The following is a 24215-nucleotide window of genomic DNA, read 5'->3' as shown; positions in this document are numbered from 1 at the left end:
GCAAAGGAAGGGGTAGCAGTAATGTTAAATGATCAGTTATGGAAGGAGAAAAGAGAATATGAATGTGTAAATTCAAGAATTATGTGGATTAAAGTAAAGGTTGGATGCGAGAAGTGGGTCATAATAAGCGTGTATGCACCTGGAGAAGAGAGGAATGCAGAGGAGAGAGAGAGATTTTGGGAGATGTTAAGTGAATGTATAGGAGCCTTTGAACCAAGTGAGAGAGTAATTGTGGTAGGGGACCTGAATGCTAAAGTAGGAGAAACTTTTAGAGAGGGTGTGGTAGGTAAGTTTGGGGTGCCAGGTGTAAATGATAATGGGAGCCCTTTGATTGAACTTTGTATAGAAAGGGGTTTAGTTATAGGTAATACATATTTTAAGAAAAAGAGGATAAATAAGTATACAAGATATGATGTAGGGCAAAATGACAGTAGTTTGTTGGATTATGTATTGGTAGATAAAAGGCTGTTGAGTAGACTTCAGGATGTACATGTTTATAGAGGGGCCACAGATATATCAGATCACTTTCTAGTTGTAGCTACACTGAGAGTAAAAGGTAGATGGGATACAAGGAGAATAGAAGCATCAGGGAAGAGAGAGGTGAAGGTTTATAAACTAAAAGAGGAGGCAGTTCGGATAAGATATAAACAGCTATTGGAGGATAGATGGGCTAATGAGAGCATAGGCAATGGGGTCGAAGAGGTATGGGGTAGGTTTAAAAATGTAGTGTTAGAGTGTTCAGCAGAAGTTTGTGGTTACAGGAAAGTGGGTGCAGGAGGGAAGAGGAGCGATTGGTGGAATGATGATGTAAAGAGAGTAGTAAGGGAGAAAAAGTTAGCATATGAGAAGTTTTTACAAAGTAGAAGTGATGCAAGGAGGGAAGAGTATATGGAGAAAAAGAGAGAGGTTAAGAGAGTGGTGAAGCAATGTAAAAAGAGAGCAAATGAGAGAGTGGGTGAGATGTTATCAACAAATTTTGTTGAAAATAAGAAAAAGTTTTGGAGTGAGATTAACAAGTTAAGAAAGCCTAGAGAACAAATGGATTTGTCAGTTAAAAATAGGAGAGGAGAGTTATTAAATGGAGAGTTAGAGGTATTGGGAAGATGGAGGGAATATTTTGAGGAATTGTTAAATGTTGATGAAGATAGGGAAGCTGTGATTTCGTGTATAGGGCAAGGAGGAATAACATCTTGTAGGAGTGAGGAAGAGCCAGTTGTGAGTGTGGGGGAAGTTCGTGAGGCAGTAGGTAAAATGAAAGGGGGTAAGGCAGCCGGGATTGATGGGATAAAGATAGAAATGTTAAAAGCAGGTGGGGATATAGTTTTGGAGTGGTTGGTGCAATTATTTAATAAATGTATGGAAGAGGGTAAGGTACCTAGGGATTGGCAGAGAGCATGCATAGTTCCTTTGTATAAAGGCAAAGGGGATAAAAGAGAGTGCAAAAATTATAGGGGGATAAGTCTGTTGAGTATACCTGGTAAAGTGTATGGTAGAGTTATAATTGAAAGAATTAAGAGTAAGACAGAGAATAGGATAGCAGATGAACAAGGAGGCTTTAGGAAAGGTAGGGGGTGTGTAGACCAAGTGTTTACAGTGAAACATATAAGTGAACAGTATTTAGATAAGGCTAAAGAGGTCTTTGTGGCATTTATGGATTTGGAAAAGGCGTATGACAGGGTGGATAGGGGGGCAATGTGGCATATGTTGCAAGTGTATGGTGTAGGAGGTAGGTTACTGAAAGCAGTGAAGAGTTTTTACGAGGATAGTGAGGCTCAAGTTAGAGTATGTAGGAAAGAGGGAAATTTTTTCCCAGTAAAAGTAGGCCTTAGACAAGGATGTGTGATGTCACCGTGGTTGTTTAATATATTTATAGATGGGGTTGTAAGAGAAGTAAATGCGAGGGTCTTGGCAAGAGGCGTGGAGTTAAAAGATAAAGAATCACACACAAAGTGGGAGTTGTCACAGCTGCTCTTTGCTGATGACACTGTGCTCTTGGGAGATTCTGAAGAGAAGTTGCAGAGATTGGTGGATGAATTTGGTAGGGTGTGCAAAAGAAGAAAATTAAAGGTGAATACAGGAAAGAGTAAGGTTATGAGGATAACAAAAAGATTAGGTGATGAAAGATTGGATATCAGATTGGAGGGAGAGAGTATGGAGGAGGTGAACGTATTCAGATATTTGGGAGTGGACGTGTCAGCGGATGGGTCTATGAAAGATGAGGTGAATCATAGAATTGATGAGGGAAAAAGAGTGAGTGGTGCACTTAGGAGTCTGTGGAGACAAAGAACTTTGTCCTTGGAGGCAAAGAGGGGAATGTATGAGAGCATAGTTTTACCAATGCTCTTATATGGGTGTGAAGCGTGGGTGATGAATGTTGCAGCGAGGAGAAGGCTGGAGGCAGTGGAGATGTCATGTCTGAGGGCAATGTGTGGTGTGAATATAATGCAGAGAATTCGTAGTTTGGAAGTTAGGAGGAGGTGCGGGATTACCAAAACTGTTGTCCAGAGGGCTGAGGAAGGGTTGTTGAGGTGGTTCAGACATGTAGAGAAAATGGAGCAAAACAGAATGACTTCAAGAGTGTATCAGTCTGTAGTGGAAGGAAGGCGGGGTAGGGGTCAGCCTAGGAAAGGTTGGAGGGAGGGGGTAAAGGAGGTTTTGTGTGCGAGGGGCTTGGATTTCCAGCAGGCATGCATGAGCGTGTTTGATAGGAGTGAATGGAGACAAATGGTTTTTAATACTTGACGTGCTGTTGGAGTGTGAGCAAAGTAACATTTATGAAGGGATTCAGGGAAACCGGCAGGCCGGACTTGAGTCCTGGAGATGGGAAGTACAGTGCCTGCACTCTGAAGGAGGGGTGTTAATGTTGCAGTTTAAAAACTGTAGTGTAAAGCATCCTTCTGGCAAGACAGTGATGGAGTGAATGATGGTGAAAGTTTTTCTTTTTCGGGCCACCCTGCCTTGGTGGGAATCGGCCAGTGTGATAATAATAAAAATATTTTTTAATACACCAGCTGTTTCCCATCAAGGTAGAGTGACCCAGTAAAGAAGAAACACTTTCACCATCACTTACTGTCACTGTCTTACCAGAGGCATGCTGACATTACAGCTCATATGCCCCTCCAAATTGTAATATCCCTACCCCTACTTCCAAATAGTGATGGAGAGTGAAACTGCTTGATTACATTGTTATGCTGTGGCTTGACCTTTTCAGTGGCCATCACACAGAACTATGACATTGAGGCCATCGTCCCTCATGTAGTTGTACATCATGAGCTCAACTCACTCAAATAAGCTGTGAGTGGTAAATTTTGGCCTAGATATAAGAGAATGGGTTTGTGTGGGGAGTGTGCATTGGATAAAAAAAATCCTGCCCTACTCAGTACGTGACAGGGAAAACAAAACTCTGACCTTGTGTTTGATTTAAAATAACAACTTTAAGTTTTCTTTTGTGGTTTTTATGGCTTTATTGGCTTTTTTTTTATTATTATTTTATATAATGAAAGACATACTACTGAAATAAAGATAGCTTTAGTTGGTTTCTAGGACTGGAGGTAGCTTAAATTTGGGCTCAAAGTAACAGAAATATTCAATTTTTGCCAGTTTTCCTGAGGATGGGTAAAGTGGTTATGAATTCAAAATGGAAGACAAGTGCAATATAGGAGAGGTCTGAAGACATGATTAATGAACAGACAAAATGTTGTTTTAGTGCTAGGAATGCCTACATTGTTTATTTTGGATTCTATTTTTAAATTGGTATTTTTTTAATTTTATGTAAAACTGGCCAAATCACTGACTTCTGTGCACTTTATAGCATAGTTGTAATAGTTGAATTAGTATTTTCTTGTGCTCTCTCAAAAACATCTTATCTCCCTGATCCGCCCCGACAACTAACTACATGATAACCACCTGGTGGTTCACAATTACACTCACTCACCCACTGACTATAAACCCAGAAATACTAATCTTAATCTTAAAATAATAAATCCTAACTAGTCATAAGTTTGCCTATGATACTCCAATATAGATGCCTTGTATTGTGCCAAAACAAAAGCATTCACATTGCTAAACTCACAAATTATGATGTAGTCACTTAGCCTTAATACCATAATCTGTAAGGATTTAATGTTAAGAATTAATCTAAGTCTGCTCGAAATGCCTAGCCATGCTAGATGTCCTAGTGGCCCCCTCTGTAATTAGTATTTTATAACATGTAAACCACACAATACCCAAAACCTGTAAACCCCACATTGTAACCCTTATAGAGAATACACTTGAATTGAATTGAATTGAAATAGCTAAGAATTTGGTCAAACAGAGCAATGAAATTTGCTTAAAATAGAACTTAAGGTGGGTGAAATTGCCAATGTATAAATTGTGCTGAGACTGCTAACTTTGTGCGTGTAATTAACCCCTAAACGGTCGAGACGTATATATACGTTCTTACCGCTAGCGCCCCAAACCTATATATACATTTTATTTTTCATTCATTCAAAATTGGCGCGATAGGCCTGAGTCGCCTAGACATGAGAGAATGGGTCTGTGTGCTCAGTGTGCACCATATGAAAAAAATCAGGGACGCCTGAGTACCGCATGGTAGGACCAGTTACATTCAGCGCCATCTTGGGTCAACATCATGGCACATCCTCGTGATTCACTCACTCCTCGTCATATTAACACTACTATTCAAGGAAAGTGATATAGAACGTGAGTTTAGTGGATTTTACACCAATGGGGCCACTAATAATCAAGGAATTAGTGAAAATATTGACGATAACCCAGATGACCCTCAGCCCATCACTTCTGGGGTGGCCAAACCAGACCCTGGGCCAAGCACCTCTGGGGTAGCCAGTGTGGCCACACCAGACCCTAGGCCAAGCAGTTGTGGGGTGGCCAGTGTGGCCACACAAGACCCTGGGCACCAATCACCTCTGGAGTGGGGAGTGCTACCCATAGTGAGTGTGATGTAAGTGATGATGAGATTGATTTTATGTCATTCGAGGATTCATCTAGTGATAGTGAAGTTTATTATTCACCAGTGAAGCGTACTTTTAGGCATCATCATCTACGTTCAGGCAGTGTGCCATATGCAGTCCCCAAGGGTCATGGCAGGTTACGATCCAAAACCCCTGGCCACTGATAGTGATAGTGATCATGAAGGTGAATATGCGGTAATGGCAGGAAGTAGTGGCGAGTTGCATGGTGCCTGGACCACATGGCGAGGTGGGTGGACAGACAGAGGACTGCCCGGCACCCCCTCAACCATGTGCTGCCTCCACTCCTGTCCCTCCTCCTGCTCCCCTTGCCCCATGCCACAGGTCCACCCTGCACCATGTGACCGTAAGTGGAACTGGATACAAAGTATATTCGTGCCACAGCCTTGTGATCTTGATGCGAATGGAAGTGGCATCCTGCCAGAATGTCTCCTAATGAATGAGTTTGCAGAGTTAGACATTTTCTAGTTATAGATTAACAAGCCCATAATGAACTTGATAGTGACCCAGACAAACAATTATTACCGATATGTCATGGACAACACAGCAGAGGTTGGAGAATGGTCACGGCTGCACAGGTGGAAAGATACAAGAGTGGCTGAAATGTATTTATTCCTTGCCACTATCATGCTTATGCCACATACCTATAAGAACAATATACGTAACTACTGGTCCACAGACCACTTCATCAGTACTCCAGTCTTCTGTGACCTCCTTCCCTGCAACAGATTCACTCTGTTGCTACGAATGTTGCACTTCTCAGACAGGAATATGCCAAACAGAAATGACCTTTTATACAAAATCCGGGAAGTGTTTATGCATTTGAAGCAGAAATTCAGTGCATACTTTTATCCCTTCATGAACATTGTTGTTGATGAGTCCTTGATTTTGTTCAAGGGACGACTGTCATTCAAGCAATATATACCGAGCAAACCTAATCACTGTGGTATAAAACTTTTTGTTATGTGTGACAGTGAGAGTGGTCTTGTGTTGGATGTCATTGTATACACTGGGAGAAACACACTCGATGATGACAGAAGGATGTTGGGCATTTCTGGTGATGTTGTTCGCAGGGTGATGGAACCATACCCTGGCAAGGGCCATACATTGTACACAGACAACTGGTATACAAGCCCTATGCTCACTGATTTCCTACGTGTGAACAATACTGATATATGTGGAATAGTGAGAAGGAATAGAAAACATATGCCAAGGTTCAGTGGAGGCAGTGTTGAAGGTGCAATGCAAGTATTTCATGCTAATGACATCATGGCACTGACATGGCATGACAAACTGAATGTGATATTGCTGTGAAGCATCCACAGAAACGAGGTGGTACAAATAGACAAAGTGAACAGGGACACCAATGAACACATTGTAAAGCCAGTTGCTGTTGTGGACTATAGGAACAATATGCGACTAGTTGACAAGTGTGACATGATAGGGTTCAGTGACTGTGTACGTAGGAGTCGCAAGTGGTATATAAAACTGTTTTTTTTACCTTGTAGACATTACAGTGCTCAATGCATTCAATATGTATGAAATAAAGACTGGAAAACGACAACGTTTTGGAGAATTCTCCCTGAATGTCGTAAAACAGATAGCAAGAAAGTATGGTACCACACCTGTACCTGCCCCTCAACAGCGACTTGTCCCACAACCACAGGCAGTGGGGGAAGTGCCAGACAGAATCATCCCTAACTGTCACTACCTGGTACCAATACCACCTACTCCAAAGAAGAAGAATTCCCAGAAAAAGTGTGTTGTGTGTGCTTCCACCACAAAATGACCCCAACAGTGGAAGGAAACACAATTCATGTGTCACTCTGCATGAATCCATGCTTCATGGAGTATCATACAATCGTGGAATTCTAGAAACATAAGTGGGACATGTAAATACAGGTACCATCCGACTTACAACCGAGTTCGGTTCCGACAAACCGGTCGTAAGTCAAAATGGATGTAAGTCGAACCTTACTTCTGAAAATCAACATCACATTTCTGTAATGACTTTATTTTATTGTTTCATTTTGGTATTTGATTTTTACTTTACTTTTTATGCTGTTAGTACTGTATTTTATACTGTAAGGTTTAGGATAAACACTGTGTACAACACAAACAGTTGTTTATTTCCCAGAAATTTGGCATAGAAAACACGGTTGTAAGCCGAATGGGCGTATGTCAAGCAGGTCGTAAGACAGATGGTAGGTGTACTTCTATATAGTTGTAGATAATAGAATGTGGTTCAGCCAGGTGTGCAAAATAACCAGTCTGTGTGTACATGTGTGTTTATGACAGTATGATGATAATTTCATATATAATATTGGTGTATAAACAACAATTGGAATTGAAATCAAAAGATTTACTATAAAACATAATTTTTTTTTTTTTCAACAAGTCGGCCGTCTCCCACCGAGGCAGGGTGACCCAAAAAAGAAAGAAAATCCCCAAAAAGAAAATACTTTCATCATCATTTAACACTTTCACCACACTTGCACATTATCACAGTTTTTGCAGAGGTGCTCAGAATACAACAGTTTAGAAGCATACACATATAAAGATACACAACATATCCCTCCAAACTGCCAATATCCCGAACCCCTCCTTTAAAGTGCAGGCATTGTACTTCCCATTTCCAGGACTCAAGTCCGACTATATGAAAATAACCGGTTTCCCTGAATCCCTTCACTAAATATTACCCTGCCACACTCCAACAAATCGTCAGGTCCCAAGTATCATTCGCCTCCATTCACTCCTATCTAACATGCTCACGCATGCTTGCTGGAAGTCCAAGCCCCTTGCCCACAAAACCTCCTTTACCCCCTCTCTCCAACCCTTTCGAGGACGACCCCTACCCCGCCTTCCTTCCCCTATAGATTTATATGCTTTCCATGTCATTCTACTTTGATCCATTCTTTCTAAATGACCAAACCACCTCAACAACCCCTCTTCTGCCCTCTGACTAATACTTTTATTAACTCCACACCTTTTCCTAATTTCCACACTCCGAATTTTCTGCATAATATTTACACCACACATTGCCCTTAAACAGGACATCTCCACTGCCTCCAACCATCTCCTCGCTGCTGCAGTTACCACCCAAGCTTCACACCCATATAAGAGTGTTGGTACTACTATACTTTCATACATTCCCTTCTTTGCCTCCATAGATAACGTTTTTTGACTCCACATATACCTCAACGCACCACTCACCTTTTTTCCCTCATCAATTCTATGATTAACCTCATCCTTCATAAATCCATCCACCAACAGGTCAACTCCCAAGTATCTGAAAACATTCACTTCTTCCATACTCCTCCCCAATTTGATATCCAATTTTTCTTTATCTAAATCATTTGACACCCTCATCACCTTACTCTTTTCTATGTTCACTTTCAACTTTCTACCTTTACACACATTCCCAAACTCATCCACTAACCTTTGCAATTTTTCTTTAGAATCTCCCATAAGCACAGTATCATCAGTATCACAGTATCATAGTAGTAGGTTTGTAGACAGCAACCACCCAGGGAGGTACTACCGTCCTGCCAAGTGAGTGTAAAACGAAAGCCTGTGATTGTTTTACAATATGGTAGGATTGCTGATGTCTTTTGTCTGTCTTATAAATATGCAAGATTACAGGTATGTCTTGCTACTTCTACTTACACTTAGGTCACACTACACATACATGTACACATTTATTTATACACACACAACTGAGTTTTCTTTGATTTTATCTTAATAGTTCTTGGTCTTATTACTTTTCCTTTTATATCCATGGGGAAGTGGAATAAGAATCTTTCCTCCGTAAGCCATGCGTGTTGTAAAAGTCAACTAAAATGCCGGGAACAATGGGCTAGTAACCCCTTTTCCTGTAAAGATTACTAAAAAGAATAAGAAGAAAATTGTCAAAGTGGGAAGTCTGAATGTGCGTGGATGTTGTGGAGATGATAAGAAAGAGATGATTGTGGATGTTATGAATGAGAAGAAGCTGGATGTCCTGGCTTTAAGTGAAACAAAGCTGAAGGGGGTGGGAGAGTTTCAGTGGAGAGGAATAAATGGGATTAGGTCAGGGGTTTCAAATAGAGTTAGAGCTAAAGAAGGAGTAGCAATAATGTTGAAGGATAAGCTATGGCAGGAAAAGAGGGACTATAAATGTATTAATTCAAGGATTATGTGGAGTAAAATAAATATTGGATGTGAAAAGTGGGTTATAATAAGCGTGTATGCACCTGGAGAAGAGAGAAGTGTAGAGGAGAGAGAGAGATTTTGGGAAATGTTGAGTTAATGCGTGGGGAGTTTTGAATCAAGTGTGAGAGTAATGGTGGTTGGGGATTTCAATGCTAAATTGGGTAAAAATGTTGTGGAGGGAGTAGTAGGTAAATTTTGGGTGCCAGGGGTAAATGTAAATGGGGAGCCTTTAATTGAGCTATGTGTAGAAAGAGATTTGGTAATAAGTAATACATATTTTATGAAAAAGACGATAAATAAATATACAAGGTATAATGTAGAACGTAATGAAAGTAGTTTATTAGATTATGTATTGGTGGATAAAAGGTTGATGGGTAGGCTCCAGGATATACATGTTTATAGAGGGGCAACTGATATATCAGATCATTATTTAGTTGTAGCTACAGTTAGAGTAAGAGGTAGATGGGAAAAGAGGAAGGTGGCAACAACAAGTAAGAGGGAGGTGAAAGTGTATAAACTAAGGGAAGAGGAAGTTCGGGTGAGATATAAGCGACTATTGGCAGAAAGGTGGGCTAGTGCAAAGATGAGTAGTGGGGGGGTTGAAGAGGGTTGGAATAGTTTTAAAAATGCAGTTTTAGAATGTGGGGCAGAAGTTTGTGGTTATAGGAGGGTGGGGGCAGGAGGAAAGAGGAGTGATTGGTGGAATGATGAAATAAAGGGTGTGATAAAAGAGAAAAAGGTAGTTTATGAGAGTTTTTACAAAGCAGAAGTGTTTTAAGAAGAGCAGAGTATATGGAGAGTAAAAGAAAGGTAAAGAGAGTGGTGAGAGAGTGCAAAAGGAGAGCAGATGATAGAGTGGGAGAGGCACTGTCAAGAAATTTTAATGAAAATAAGAAAAAATTTTGGAGTGAGTTAAACAAGTTAAGAAAGCCTAGGGAAAGTATGGATTTGCCAGTTAAAAACAGAGTAGGGGAGTTAGTAGATGGGGAGATGGAGGTATTAGGTAGATGGCGAGAATATTTTGAGGAACTTTTAAATGTTAAGGAAGAAACAGAGGCAGTAATTTCATGCACTGGTCAGGGAGGTATACCATCTTTTAGGAGTGAAGAAGAGCAGAATGTAAGTGTGGGGTAGGTACGTGAGGCATTACGTAGAATGAAAGGGAGTAAAGCAGCTGGAACTGATGGGATCATGACAGAAATGTTAAAAGCAGGGGGGGATATAGTGTTGGAGTGGTTGGTACTTTTGTTTAATAAATGTATGAAAGAGGGGAAGGTACCTAGGGATTGGCGGAGAGCATGTATAGTCCCTTTATATAAAGGGAAAGGGGACAAAAGAGACTGTAAAAATTATAGAGGAATAAGTTTACTGAGTATACCAGGAAAAGTGTACGGTAGGGTTATAATTGAAAGAGTTAGAGGTAAGACAGAATGTAGGATTGCGGATGAGCAAGGAGGTTTCAGAGTGGGTAGGGGATGTGTGATCAAGTGTTTACATTGAAGCATATACAGTGGACCCCCGCATAACGATGGCATCACATAGCGATTTTTCCGCATACCGATTACTTTTATCGCAAAATTTTTGCCGCGCATACCGATTAAAAACCCGCTTACCGATTTTCGTTCGAGACGCGTCCAATGTGCCCTCACATGTGCCGGCCGTCCCATTGTTTACCAGCCAGCCTCCGCGGTAACATCCAAGCATACACTCGGAATATTTCGTATTATTACAGTGTTTTCGGTGCTGTTTCTGGAAAATAAGTGACCATGGGCCCCAAGAAAGCTTCTAGTGCCAACCCTGTGGTAAAAAGGGTGAGAATTAGTATGGAAATTAAGAAAGATTTTGAAGGGTTTGGGGCTAACCCTGAGAAGCCTATGCCAGTTGTGGAATCCATTGTGCCTACTTCAAAGATTAAGGAAATGTGTGCACAGTGGGTTGAACTGCAAACCTTTATAGATGAAAATCACCCTGACACAGCTGTTGCAAGCCGTGCTGGTGACTATTTCAATGACAATGTTATGGCCCATTTTAGGAAAGTCTTGAAGGAACGGGAGGTACAGAGCTCTATGGACAGATTTGTTGTGCGACAGAGGTCCAGTGACTCTCAAGCTGGTCCTAGTGGCATTAAAAGAAGAAGGGAAGTAACCCCAGAAAAGGACTTGCTACCTCAAGTCCTAATGGAAGGGGATTCCCCTTCTAAACAGTAAGAAGATAATGCTCTCCCCTCCTCCCATCCCATCAATCATCACCAGATCTTCAATAAAAGTAAGTGTCATTTAATTGTGCATGCCTTTTTCAGTTTGTGTGTATTAAAATTAACATTTCATGTGGTAAAAAAAAATTTTTTTCATACTTTTGGGCGTCTTGCACGGATTAATTTTATTTCCATTATTTCTTATGGGGAAAATTCATTCGCATAACGATTATTTCGCATAACGATGAGCCCTCTTGCACGGATTAAAATCGTTAACCGGGGGTCCACTGTATGTGAACAGTATTTAGATAAAGGTAGGGAAGTTTTTATTGCATTTATGGATTTAGAAAAGGCATATGATAGAGTGGGTAGAGGAGCAATGTGGCAGATGTTGCAACTACGTATATGGAATAGGTGGTAAGTTATTAAATGCTGTAAAGAGTTTTTATGAGGATAGTGAGGCTCAGGTTAGGGTGTGTAGAAGAGAGGGAGACTACTTCCCGGTAAAAGTAGGTCTTAGACAGGGATGTGTAATGTCACCATGGTTGTTTAATATATTTATAGATGGGGTTGTAAAGGAAGTAAATGCTAGGGTGTTCGGGAGAGGGGTGGGATTAAATTTTGGGGAATCAAATTCAAAATGGGAATTATCATATAAAAACCAAGAAAATTAAAAAAAAAAATAGAAAAAAATGGTAAATATGTAGAATTTCTGCAAGATGCAGGATTCCATGTTGCCGTCAAGTGATCGCCAAGTGCCAACTTGGTAAGTACTGACTCTAAATTTTTTTTTTATCCTATAACACTTAAAAAAATGTGCTCTTTATTTCTATAAATTTTTTTTTTTTTTTTTTTTTTTTTCAAAATATTCGGGCAGCTGGGCGAGAGAACGTATACATACGTTTGGACGGTTTAGGGGTTAAGTAAATTAGTCATCAAATTACTATAAAAAAAAAAAACATTCTCTACCATTTCAGAAGTCTTTTTTTTAATAGAGTGGACACTGAGAGCAGTATTAATGTTGAGGGTCAGGACAATGAAAGAGTTAAGTCAGCAACAGTAGGAATTGTTCAGTTATTTGAGTCTGGGCTGCAGCTGTCTCATGGGTCAATACAAACACAATCGAAGTAATGAATAATATCTACAGCTATATATTGTAACTGCAAGGAAAAGACATTACTAGAGAAAATTCCTGGTAGTGCTTCATCTCTCAGCTGGGAGACACATACAGTTGACTGTACAGTGGACTCCCGGTTAACGATATTTTTTCACTCCAGAAGTATGTTCAGGTGCCAGTACTGACCGAATTTGTTCCCATAAGGAATATTGTGAAGTAGATTAGTCCATTTCAGACCCCCAAACATACACGTACAAACGCACTTACATAAATACACTTACATAATTAGTCGCATTCGGAGGTAATCGTTATGCGGAGGTCCACTGTAATCTTAAATTTCAGACCCTCAGCCAGCATATAACTAAGAAAGTTTCCAAAACAGTAGGTATCCTTTCCAAGATACGATACTATGTACCCCAAAGGGCACTCCTTACTTTATATCACTCTCCAATATACCCTTATCTCACCTATGGTATTTGTGCTTGGGGATCTACCACAGCCAATTACCTTAAACCTTTAACCCTTTGACTGTTTCAGCTGTATATATATGTCTTACGCGCCAGTGTTTCAGAATTATATTTTTTTTATTATTATATTATTATTAGCACACTGGCCGATTCCCACCAAGGCAGGGTGGCCCGAAAAAGAAAAACTTTCATCATTCACTCCATCACTGTCTTGCCAGAAGGGTGCTTTACACTACAGTTTTTAAACTGCAACATTAACACCCCTCCTTCAGAGTGCAGACACTGTACTTCCCCTCTCCAGGACTCAAGTCCGGCCTCCACGGTTTCCCTGAATCCCTTCATAAATGTTACTTTGCTCACACTCCAACAGCACGTCAAGTATTAGAAACCATTTGTCTCCATTCACTCCTATCAAACACACATGCCCGCTGGAAGTCCAAGCCCCTCGCACACAAAACCTCCTTTACCCCCTCCCTCCAACCTTTCCTAGGCCGACCCCTGCTCTGCCTTCCTTCCACTACAGACTGATACACTCTTGAAGTCATTCTGTTTCGCTCCATTCTCTCTACATGTCCGAACCATCTCAACAATCCTTCCTCAGCCCTCTGGACAACAGTTTTGGCAATCCCGCACCTCCTTCTAACTTCCAAACTACGAATTCTCTGCATTATATTCACACCACACATTGCCCTCAGACATGACATCTCCACTGCCTCCAGCCTTCTCCTCGCTGCAACATTCATCACCCATGCTTCACACCCATATAAGAGCGTTGGTAAAACTATACTCTCATACATTCCCTTCTTTGCCTCCAAGGACAAAGTTCTCTGTCTCCACAGACTCCTAAGAGCACCGCTCACCCTTTTCCCCTCATCAAGTCTATGATTCACCTCATCTTTCATAGACCCATCCGCTGACACGTCCATTCCCAAATATCTGAATACATTCACCTCCTCCATGCTCTCTCCCTCCAATCTTTCATCACCTAATCTTTTTGTTATCCTCATAACCTTACTCTTTCCTGTATTCACTTTTAATTTTCTTCTTTTACATACCCTACCAAATTCATCCACCAACCTCTGCAACTTCTCTTCAGAATCTCCCAAGAGCACAGTGCCATCAGCAAAGAGCAACTGTGACAACTCCCACTTTATGTGTGATTCTTTATCTTTTAACTCCATGCCTCTTGCCAAGACCTTTGCATTTACTTCTCTTACAACCCCATCTATAAATATATTAAACAACCACGGTGACATCACACATTCTTGTCTAAAGCCTACTTTTACTGGGAAATAATCTCCCTCTTTCCTACATACTCTAACTTGAGCCTCACTATCCTCGTAAAAACTCTTCACTGCTTTCAGTAACCTACCTCCTATACCATACACCTGCAACATCTGCCACATTGCCCCACTATCCACCCTGTCATACGCCTTTTCCAAATCCATAAATGCCACAAAAACCTCTTTAGCCTTATCTAAATACTGTTATATGTTTCACTGTAAACACCTGGTCCACACACCCCCTACCTTTCCATCTTACTCTTAATTCTTTCAATAATAACTCTACCATACACTTTACCAGGTATACTCAACAGACTTATCCCCCTGTAATTTTTGCACTCTCTTTTGTCCCCTTTGCCTTTATACAAAGGAACTATGCATGCTCTCTGCCAATCCCTAGGTACCTGACCCTCTTCCATACATTTATTAAATAATAGCACCAACCACTCCAAAAACTATATCCCCACCTGCTTTTAACATTTCTATCATTATCCCATCAATCCCAGCTGCCTTACCCCCTTTCATTTTACCCACTGCCTCACAAACTTCTCCCACACTCACACCTGGCTCTTCCTCACTCATAGAAGATGTTATTCCTCCTTGCCCTATACATTTAAATCACAGCTTCCCTATCTTCATCAACATTTAACAATTCCTCAAAATATTCCCTCCATCTTCCCAATACCTCTAACTCTCCATTTAATAACTCTCCTCTCCTATTTTTAACTGACAAATCCATTTGTTCTCTAGGCTTCCTTAACTTCTTAATCTCACTCCAAAACTTTTTCTTATTTTCAACATAATTTGTTGATAACATCTCACCCACTCTCTCATTTGCTCTCTTTTTACATTGCTTCACCACTCTCTTAACCTCTCTCTTTTTCTCCATATACTCTTCCCTCCTTGCATCACTTCTACTTTGTAAAAACTTCTCATATGCTAACCTTTTCTCCCTTACTACTCTCTTTACATCATCATTCCACCAATCGCTCCTCTTCCCTCCTGCACCCACTATCCTGTAACCACAAACTTCTGCTGAACACTCCAACACTACATTTTTAAACCTACCCCATACCTCTTCGACCCCATTGCCTATGCTCTCATTAGTCCATCTATCCTCCAATAGCTGTTTATATCTTACCCTAACTGCCTCCTCTTTTAGTTTATAAATCTTCACCTCTCTCTTCCCTGATGCTTCTATTCTCCTTGTATCCCATCTACCTTTTACTCTCAGTGTAGCTACAACTAAAAAGTGATCTGATATATCTGTGGCCCCTCTATAAACATCTACATCCTGAAGTCTACTCAAAAGCCTTTTGTCTACCAATATATAATCCAACAAACTACTGTCATTTTGCCCTACATCATATCTTGTATAGTTATTTTTCCTCTTTTTCTTAAAATATGTATTACCTATAACTAAACCCCTTTTTATACAAAGTTCAATCAAAGGGCTCCCATTTTCATTTACACCTGGCACCCCAAACTTACCTACCACACCCTCTCTAAAAGTTTCTCCTACTTTAGCATTCAGGTCCCCTACCACAATGACTCTCTCACTTGGTTCAAAGGTTCCTATACATTCACTTAATATCTCCCAAAATCTCTCTTTCTCCTCTACATTCCTCTCTTCTCCAGGTGCATACACGCTTATTATGACCCACTTTTCACATCCAACCTTTACTTTAATCCACATACTCCTTGAATTTACACATTCATATTCTCTTTTCTCCTTCCATAACTGATCCTTCAACATTATTGCTACCCCTTCCTTAGCTCTAACTCTCTCAGATACTCCAGATTTAATCCCATTTATTTTCCCCCACCGAAAGTCCCCTACCCCCTTCAGCTTTGTTTCGCTTAGGGCCAGGACATCCAACTTCTTTTCATTCATAACATCAGCAATCATCTGTGTCTTGTCATCCGCACTACATCCACGCACATTCACGCACATTCAAGCATCCCAGTTTTATAAAGTTTTTCTTCTTCTCTTTTTTAGTAAATGTTTACAGGAGAAGGGGTTACTAGCCCATTGCTCCCGGCATTTTAATCGCCTCATATGACACGCATAGCTTAAGGAGGAAAGATTCTTTTCCACTTCCCCATGGATAATAGAAGAAATAAAGAAGAACAAGAGCTATTTAAGAAAAGGAGAAAAACCTAGATGTATGTATGTATGTATGTATGTATGTATGTATGTATATATATATGTATATATATATATATATATATATATATATATATATATATATATATATATATATGTATATATATATATATATATATATATGTATATATGCAAAACAACCACTCTGAAAGAATAGAGAAATTCCAAGCGCTTTCGTGACTACTCACATTATCGTGAGTAGTCACGAAAGCGCTTGGAGTTTCTCTATTCTTTCAGAGTGGTTGTTTTGCATATTTTGAAATCACCTGTTTACTGTGATCTTATTGCATATGTATATATATGTATATATATGTATATATATATGTATATATATATATGTATATATGTATGTATGTATATATGTATGTATGTATATATATATATATATATACATATATATACATATATATATATATATATATATATATATATATATATACATATATACATATATACATATATACATATATATATATAGAGGTAGTAGGTTGGTAGACAGCAACCACCCAGGGAAGTACTACCGTCCTGCCAGATGACTGTGAAACAAAAACCTGTAACTGTTTTGCATGATGGTAGGATTGCTGGTTTCTTTTTCTGTCTCATAAACACGCTAAGATAACAGGGATATCTTGCTACTCCTACTTACACTTTGGTCACACTTCACAGACACGCACATGCATATATATATATACATACATCTAGGTTTTTCTCCTTTTTCTAAATAGCTCTTGTTCTTTTTTATTTCTTCTATTGTCCATGGGGAAGTGGAAAAGAATCTTTCCTCCGTAAGCCATGCGTGTCGTATGAGGCGACTAAAATGCCGGGAGCAATGGGCTAGTAACCCCTTCTCCTGTATACAATTACTAAAAAAGAGAAGAAGAAAAACTTTATAAAACTGGGTTGCTTAAATGTGCGTGGATGTAGTGCGGATGACAAGAAACAGATGATTGCTGATGTTATGAATGAAACAGAAGTGTTGGTTGCAGGATGATTTTGAAAGGCGGGTGCGGGAGGAAGGGAAGGGAAGGCGGTTGGAGGATGATTGATGTAAACAAGAGGAAGTAAGGTAAGGGAAAAAGTTTAAGCATGATGGAAGTTTTTGCACAAAGTAGAAGTTGATGCAAGGAAGGGAGGTATATGGAGAAAAGAGAGGAAGGTCAAGTGGTGAAGCAATGATAAACAACAGGCAAATGAAGAGAGAGGGTGAGATATTATCAACTGGAATGTTGAAAATGAAAGAAAAAGTTTTGGAGTGAGATTAACTAAGTTGAAGGCACTGAAGGAGAACAAATTGATTTGTCAGGTTAAAAATAGGAGAAGGAGAAGAAATTATTAAATGGAGGAGTTAGATGGCCATTGGGAAGATGGAAGGAATATTTTGAGGAGGAAGTTATTAAATGTTGATGAAAAACTGAAGGCTTAACAGGAAGGCTGAAACAACAGCATAGGAGGGCAGGGAGGAACTCAACATCTCTTGTAGGAAGGGTGAGGAGGAAGGGCCAGTTGGCATGAGTGTGGAGGAAGATTAGATGAAGGCAGTAGGTATGGCTAAAGAAGGGGTGGGAAACAACTTGAGTTGATAGGGATAAAGATAGAAATATTAAAAGCTTGAGGTGAGGATATAGTTTTGGAGTGGTTAGTGCAGGTATTTAATAAATGTATGGAAGGAGGGTAAAGGTACCTAAGGGAAGTTGGCAGAGAGCATGCATGTAGTTCAGCTTTATATAAAGGCCAAAGGGGATAAAAGGAGTGCAAAAATTATAGGGGGATAAGTCTGTTGAGTGTACCTAGTAAAGTGTATAGGTAGAAGTTATAATTGAAGAAAATTAAGAGGTAAAGACGGAGAAGAATAGGATAGCAAGATGAACAAGGAGGCTTTAGGAAAGGTAGAAGGGTGTGTGGACCAGGTGTTTACAGTAGAAACATATAAGTGAACAGTATTTTAGATAAGGCTAAAGAAGGATCTTTATTAAGCATTTATGGATTTGGAAAGGAGGCGATATGACAGGGTGGAATGAGAAGGGACAATGTGGCGGAGATGTTGCAAGTGTATGGTGTAGGGAGGTAGGGTTACTGAAAGCAGTGAAGGAGTTTTTACGAGGATAGTGAGGCTCAAGAAGACCAGAAGCTATGTGAGGAAAGAGGAAATTTTTTCCCAGTAAAAGTAGGCCTTAGACAAGGATGTGTGATGTCACCGTGGTTATTTAATATATTTATAGATGGGGTTGTAAGAAGAAGTAAATCACGAGGGTCTTGGCAGAGGCGTGGGTTAAAAGATAAGAATCACACCAAAGAGGGAGGGGTTGTCACAGCTGCTCTTTGCTGATGACTTACTATGCTCTTGGGAGATTCTGAAGAGAAGTTGCAGAGGAATTGGTGGATGAATTTGGTAGAGTTGTGCAAAAGAAAAGAAAATTAAAGGTGAATACAGGAAAGAGTAAGGTTATGAGGACAAGCAAAAAGACAGGTGATGAAAGATTGAATATCAGGATTGGAGGGAGGAGGGAAGTATGGAGGAGGGTGAGCGTATTCAGATATTTGGGAGTGGGGCGTGTCAGCGGATGGGGTCTATGAAGATGAGGTGAATCATACAGAAATTGACTGGGAAAAGGGGAGTGAGTGGTGCACTTAGGAAGTCTGTGGAGACAAAGAAAACTTTTGTCCTTGGAGGCAAGAGGGAAGATTAGCATGGAGTATAGGTTTATAGCGCTCTTATTATGGGAGTGAGGCGTGGGTGATGAGAATGTTGCAGCGAGGAGAAGGCTGGAGGAACAGTGGAGATGTCATGTCTGAGGGAGGGCAATGTGTGGTGTGAAGATAATGCAGAGAGTTAGTAGGTTTTGGAAGGGTTAGGAGGAGGATGTAGGGATTACAAAACTATTGTCAGAGGGCTGAGGAAGGGTTGTTGAGGTGGTTAGGACATGCCCAAGAAGAATGGATGGGAAGAAACAAGAACGGACTTCAGAAGTGTATCAGTCTGTAGTGGAAGGAAAGGCGGGAGGTGAGGGTCCGGACCTAAGGGAGGTTGGAGGGAGGAGGTAAAGGGGAGTGTCGCGAAGGCTTGGAACTCCAGCAGGCGATGCGTGGCGTGTTTGATAGGAGAGAATGGAATGGAACCAAAAATAATTTTTCAATGCCTTGGCGTGCTGTTGGATATTGGCAAATGAGCAAAGTTAATCAATTTGAAGGATTCAAGAAACCGGACAGGCGGACTTGAGTTCTGGGATTAGGGAAAGTAACACTGCCTGCAACTCTGGAAGAGGAAGTTAATGTTGCAGTTTAAAAAACTGTAGTCATAGCTTTACCCTTCTACGGAACAGATGGATGGTGAATGATTGGTGAAAAGTTTTTCTTTTCGAAGCCACCACCCCCTGCCAGGTCAGAACTTGGCATAATGATAACAAAAAAAAATATATATATATATATATATATATATATATATATATATATATATATATATATATATATATATATATATATATATATATATATATATATATATATATATATATATATATATATATATATGCATGTGCATGTGCATGTCTGTGAAGTGTGACCAAAGTGTAAGTAGGAGTAGCAAGGTATCCCTGTTATCTAGCGTGTTTATGAGACAGAAAAAGACACCAGCAATCCTACCATAATTCTAGTGGCTTCAAATCAAGCAGGAGAAAGCTGGTAGGCCCCCGTGTGAGAGAATGGGTCTGTGTGGTCAGTGTGCACTGTATAAAAAAATCCTGCAGCACGCAGTGCATAATGAGAAAAAAAAAAACCTCCATGTTTTTGGATTAAAATGCTGACTTTGAGGTGTGTTTTCTTATAGTATTTATGGTTGTATTCTCATTTACTTGGTCACATTTGATAGAATGGAAAACATATTACAGAAATAGAGATGATTTTGATTAGTTTCACGATGAAAGCGACCTTGAAATTGAGCTCAAAGTAGCGGAAATGTTCGATTTTTACCATGGGAAAAGATTCTCTATCATTTCATCAGAAAAAATAATTTTTTTCTTCCAAAAACTGCGATATAGAATGACAGTTTCAGAAATGGGCTTGCGACAGTCAAAGGATTAGATTTTGCCACCGAAGTGGCTAGTTTATTGTACACCCCATATCCATCCTGTGGATGGTAGTGCAAGAGCATATGGATACACAAAAGGCCTAGGAACTATGCCCCAAAGGGTTAACAGGAGTACATATGGATTTATATCTACATATCTATAGTTCAACTGTTACAAGCAAATTTAGGAAATTTGCTTAGTATATCTGGTATCTTATTTTCATTAATAAAATATCTTGACATGTCACATAGGTTATTATACTGTCTATCTCTGTATTCCTCAGTAAGTGGACAATTAAACACACAGTGTTCAAGACAGTGACCATATGCCTGATCACATAATTTACATTTAGTTTGATCATCATTTGTGTGTCTCCCAAACTGCCAGAAGTACTTGTAACCAAGCCTAAGCCTGGCCACTACGACATCAGTTAGTCTGTTCACATTGCAAGTTGCTCCATAAACATACTTATCTATGTTCATGTTATCATAGTGGGTTATAGATCTACTCAGGCTTCTAACTGCATTCCTATAACAATCAAAGGGTTAATAAATAACCCAACAAAAACTGCTGGTGTGGACGATCACAAACTCCTGAGCCAGACAACACACACTACCACTCTTGAAAAGTTTGAACTTACTTAATATACAAAATATACACACTTATTATTGTGCCTACTATATATACAGAACATTAAACTCCAATATCAGCCCTCCACTCAAACTTCTCCTAGATAGATTCAACAGAACACACAGGCAAAACATGAGGAACAAAACACTTTTTGACATCCCTTGTGTCCATCTCACACTATGCAAAAATGCAATGTACATAAAGGGCCTGAAACAGCAAGAGGTCCCCTGCCCACAAATCAGTTTAGGACTATACTCAGAATGAGATGGTTTGGACATGTAGAGAGGATGGAACGAAATAGAATGACTTCAGGAGTGTATAAATCTGTAGTGGAAGGAAGGCAGGGTAGGGGTCGGCCTAGGAAAGGTTGGAGGGAGGGGGTAAAGGAGGTTTTGTGTGCGAGGGGCTGGGACTTCTAGCAAGTGTGCATGAGCCTGTTAAATAGGAACGAATGGAGATGAATGGTTTTTGGGACTGACGAGCTGTTGGAATGTGAGCAGAGTAATATTTTGTGAAGCGATTCAGGGAAACTGGTTAGCCAGACTCAAGTCCTGGAAGTGAGAAGTACAATGCCTGCAGTTTAAAAGGGTTTGGTTTTTAGGACTTGACATGCTGTTGGAGTGTAAGCAAGGTAATGTTTATGAGGGGATTCAGGGAAACTGGTAGGCTGGACTTGATTCCTGGAGATGGGAAGTACAGTGCAGGCACTCTGAAAGAGAGGTGTTAACCCTTAAACGGTCCAAACATATATAGTATACGTTCTCTCACGTAGCTCCCCAGACATATATATACGTTTCATCTGTCATTCATTCAACATTGGCACAATAGGCCTGAGTCGCCTAGACATGAGAGAATGGGTGTGCGCACTCAGTGTGCACCATATGAAAAAAATTTGGGGACGCCTAGGTACCACATGCTCTTTTTTCTTATAAAAAAAAACTATTTTTTTTTTTCTCAAAATATTTGGAGCGCTGTGCAGGTGAACATATATATGTATTTGGACCGTTTAAGGGTTAATGTTGCAGTTTTATAACTGTAGTGTAAGCATGCCTCTGGGAAGACAGTGATGGAGTGAGCGATGATTAAAGTTTTTTTTTTTTTCGGATTGCCCTGCCTTGGTGGGGAACGGCCGATGTGTTAATAATAAAAATAAAATAACTCAAAAATCACCTCATCTTTTAATAACAACCATACCCACACTGTGCTAAACTCTAATGAAATTTAAACCCACTATTATTACAAACTTAAAAATGTATGTTTATAGCATAAATTATACTACCTTAATTAATAATAGAGTAAAATATTGAATATTTGTAATCTACTACTCTTCATCTCTCTAGACTTAAGCAGCAGCAGGATCAGAAGCAATGCATGATGCTCTGCTGCCGGCAATCATCACCAGCAGCTAGCTAGCTAGCCAGCCATTAACCCCTTCAGGGTCCAAGACCAAAATCGGAAGTGGTGCCCCAGTGTCCAAGAATTTAAAAAAAAAAAAAAATTATTTTTTCTTATGAAATAGTAGAGAATCTTTTTGTGAAGGTAATAAAACAAAAAGAATGAAATTTGATGGAAAATTGACGAAATTATGCTCTCGCGAATTTTGATGTTTCAACGATATTTACGAACTGGCGATTTTGCCGACTTTGACTCCCATTTTAGGCCAATTAAATTATTCCAGTCGACCAAATTCTTAGCTATTTCACTAGTATTACTTCTATTCTATCGATTGAGCACAAGAAGTCGCCAAGTCAACTGTTTCAACTACAAAATAAAGTGATCGGAAATTGGTAATTTGGCCAATTTAACACAAAGTTCAAAATATTCCAATTTCAAAATAGGGTCCAGAATAAACAATGTAGGTATTCCTGGCACTAAACTAACATTTCCTCTGCTCATTAGTTACATTTTGAGGCTTTACAAATAAATTCCATTTTGATTTTTATTCACATAATGAATTTTTATTCACACCAAAAAATAGAAGATTTACTGTTATGCAATATTGTAATAATTCTATAAATATCATCACCACATTTGTGAATGTATATTAGACCCACCAGCTGGCGTGTATTAGACTTGTGTGTTCGTTTGTTTACTCTTGAACATCGGCAAAAATTTAACATTTCCGCTATTTTGAGCTCAACTTCAAGCCATTCCAGTGGTAAAACCAATCAAAATCATTTCTATTTCTGTAATATATCTTCCATTCTATCAAATGAGACCAAGAAATCGCAAATACACCCATAAAAAAACATACGAAAAAACACTGCAAAGTCGCTGTTTTAATTGAAAATCATGATCTAAGTTTTTTTTCTCATTATACACAGTGTGTTGCAGGATTTGTTTTATGTGGTGCACACATACCACATAGATGTATTCTCTCCTATCTAGGCCCAAATGTACCACTCACAGTTTATCTGAGTGAGCTGAGCTCATGGCATAGATCTACGGTTTGGACCCTGAACGTAAAGCCGTAGCTCTACGGGATGGACCCTGAAAGGGTTAAGTACAGTGGAACCTTGGTTTTCATCATTAATTCATTCCAGAAAGTCTGATGAAAACTGAATTCGATGAAAACTGAAGCAATATTTCCCATAAGAAATAATGTAAATCCAATTAATCCATTCAAATACCCAAAAATATTAACAAAAATTACATTTTATAGAGAGTTTAATATGTTTATTATGCACCCCATACCCATCCTGTGGGCAGTAGTCAAAAGATTACATAGGTACATAATGGGTCCAGGGACTGGACTCCAAAGTTTTGATAGCTGAGCAAGTTACAGAGGTAATGAACTCACAATTACAAAGGTAATGAACTCACAATTTACAAAGGTAATGAACTCACAATTTACAAAGGTAATGAACTCCAGGTAGGTCTGGTCACAATCATGACAAGTTACAGAGGTATTTACAGATTACAGAGGGATGGAATGGGTCCAGGGACTTTGCCCCCAAAGTTTTGATAGCTGAACTAGGTACAAAGGTAATGAATCCTGTAAGAATGGTTACTTACGTTTATACATGGCTACAATCATGAACAAATTATAGAGCAATGAGCAGTTCACACTTCCACACCCGGTCACTATATATCTATGTCTAGCTCTATGTA

The 24215-nt window shown here is 39.6% G+C and overlaps 1 protein-coding gene across 2 annotated transcripts in view; it reads left to right on the top strand.

Annotated features, from left to right (window-relative positions):
* Positions 1 to 24215, top strand: part of mgl (low-density lipoprotein receptor-related protein megalin) — a 611193-nt gene that overhangs the window by 420702 nt on the left and 166276 nt on the right. The gene's annotated exons all lie outside the window — the stretch shown is intronic.

The sequence above is a fragment of the Cherax quadricarinatus genome, chromosome 12 (genome assembly GCF_038502225.1).
Source record: "Cherax quadricarinatus isolate ZL_2023a chromosome 12, ASM3850222v1, whole genome shotgun sequence".
NCBI lineage: Eukaryota > Metazoa > Arthropoda > Malacostraca > Decapoda > Parastacidae > Cherax > Cherax quadricarinatus.
This window is presented reverse-complemented; position numbering and strand designations above follow the sequence as displayed.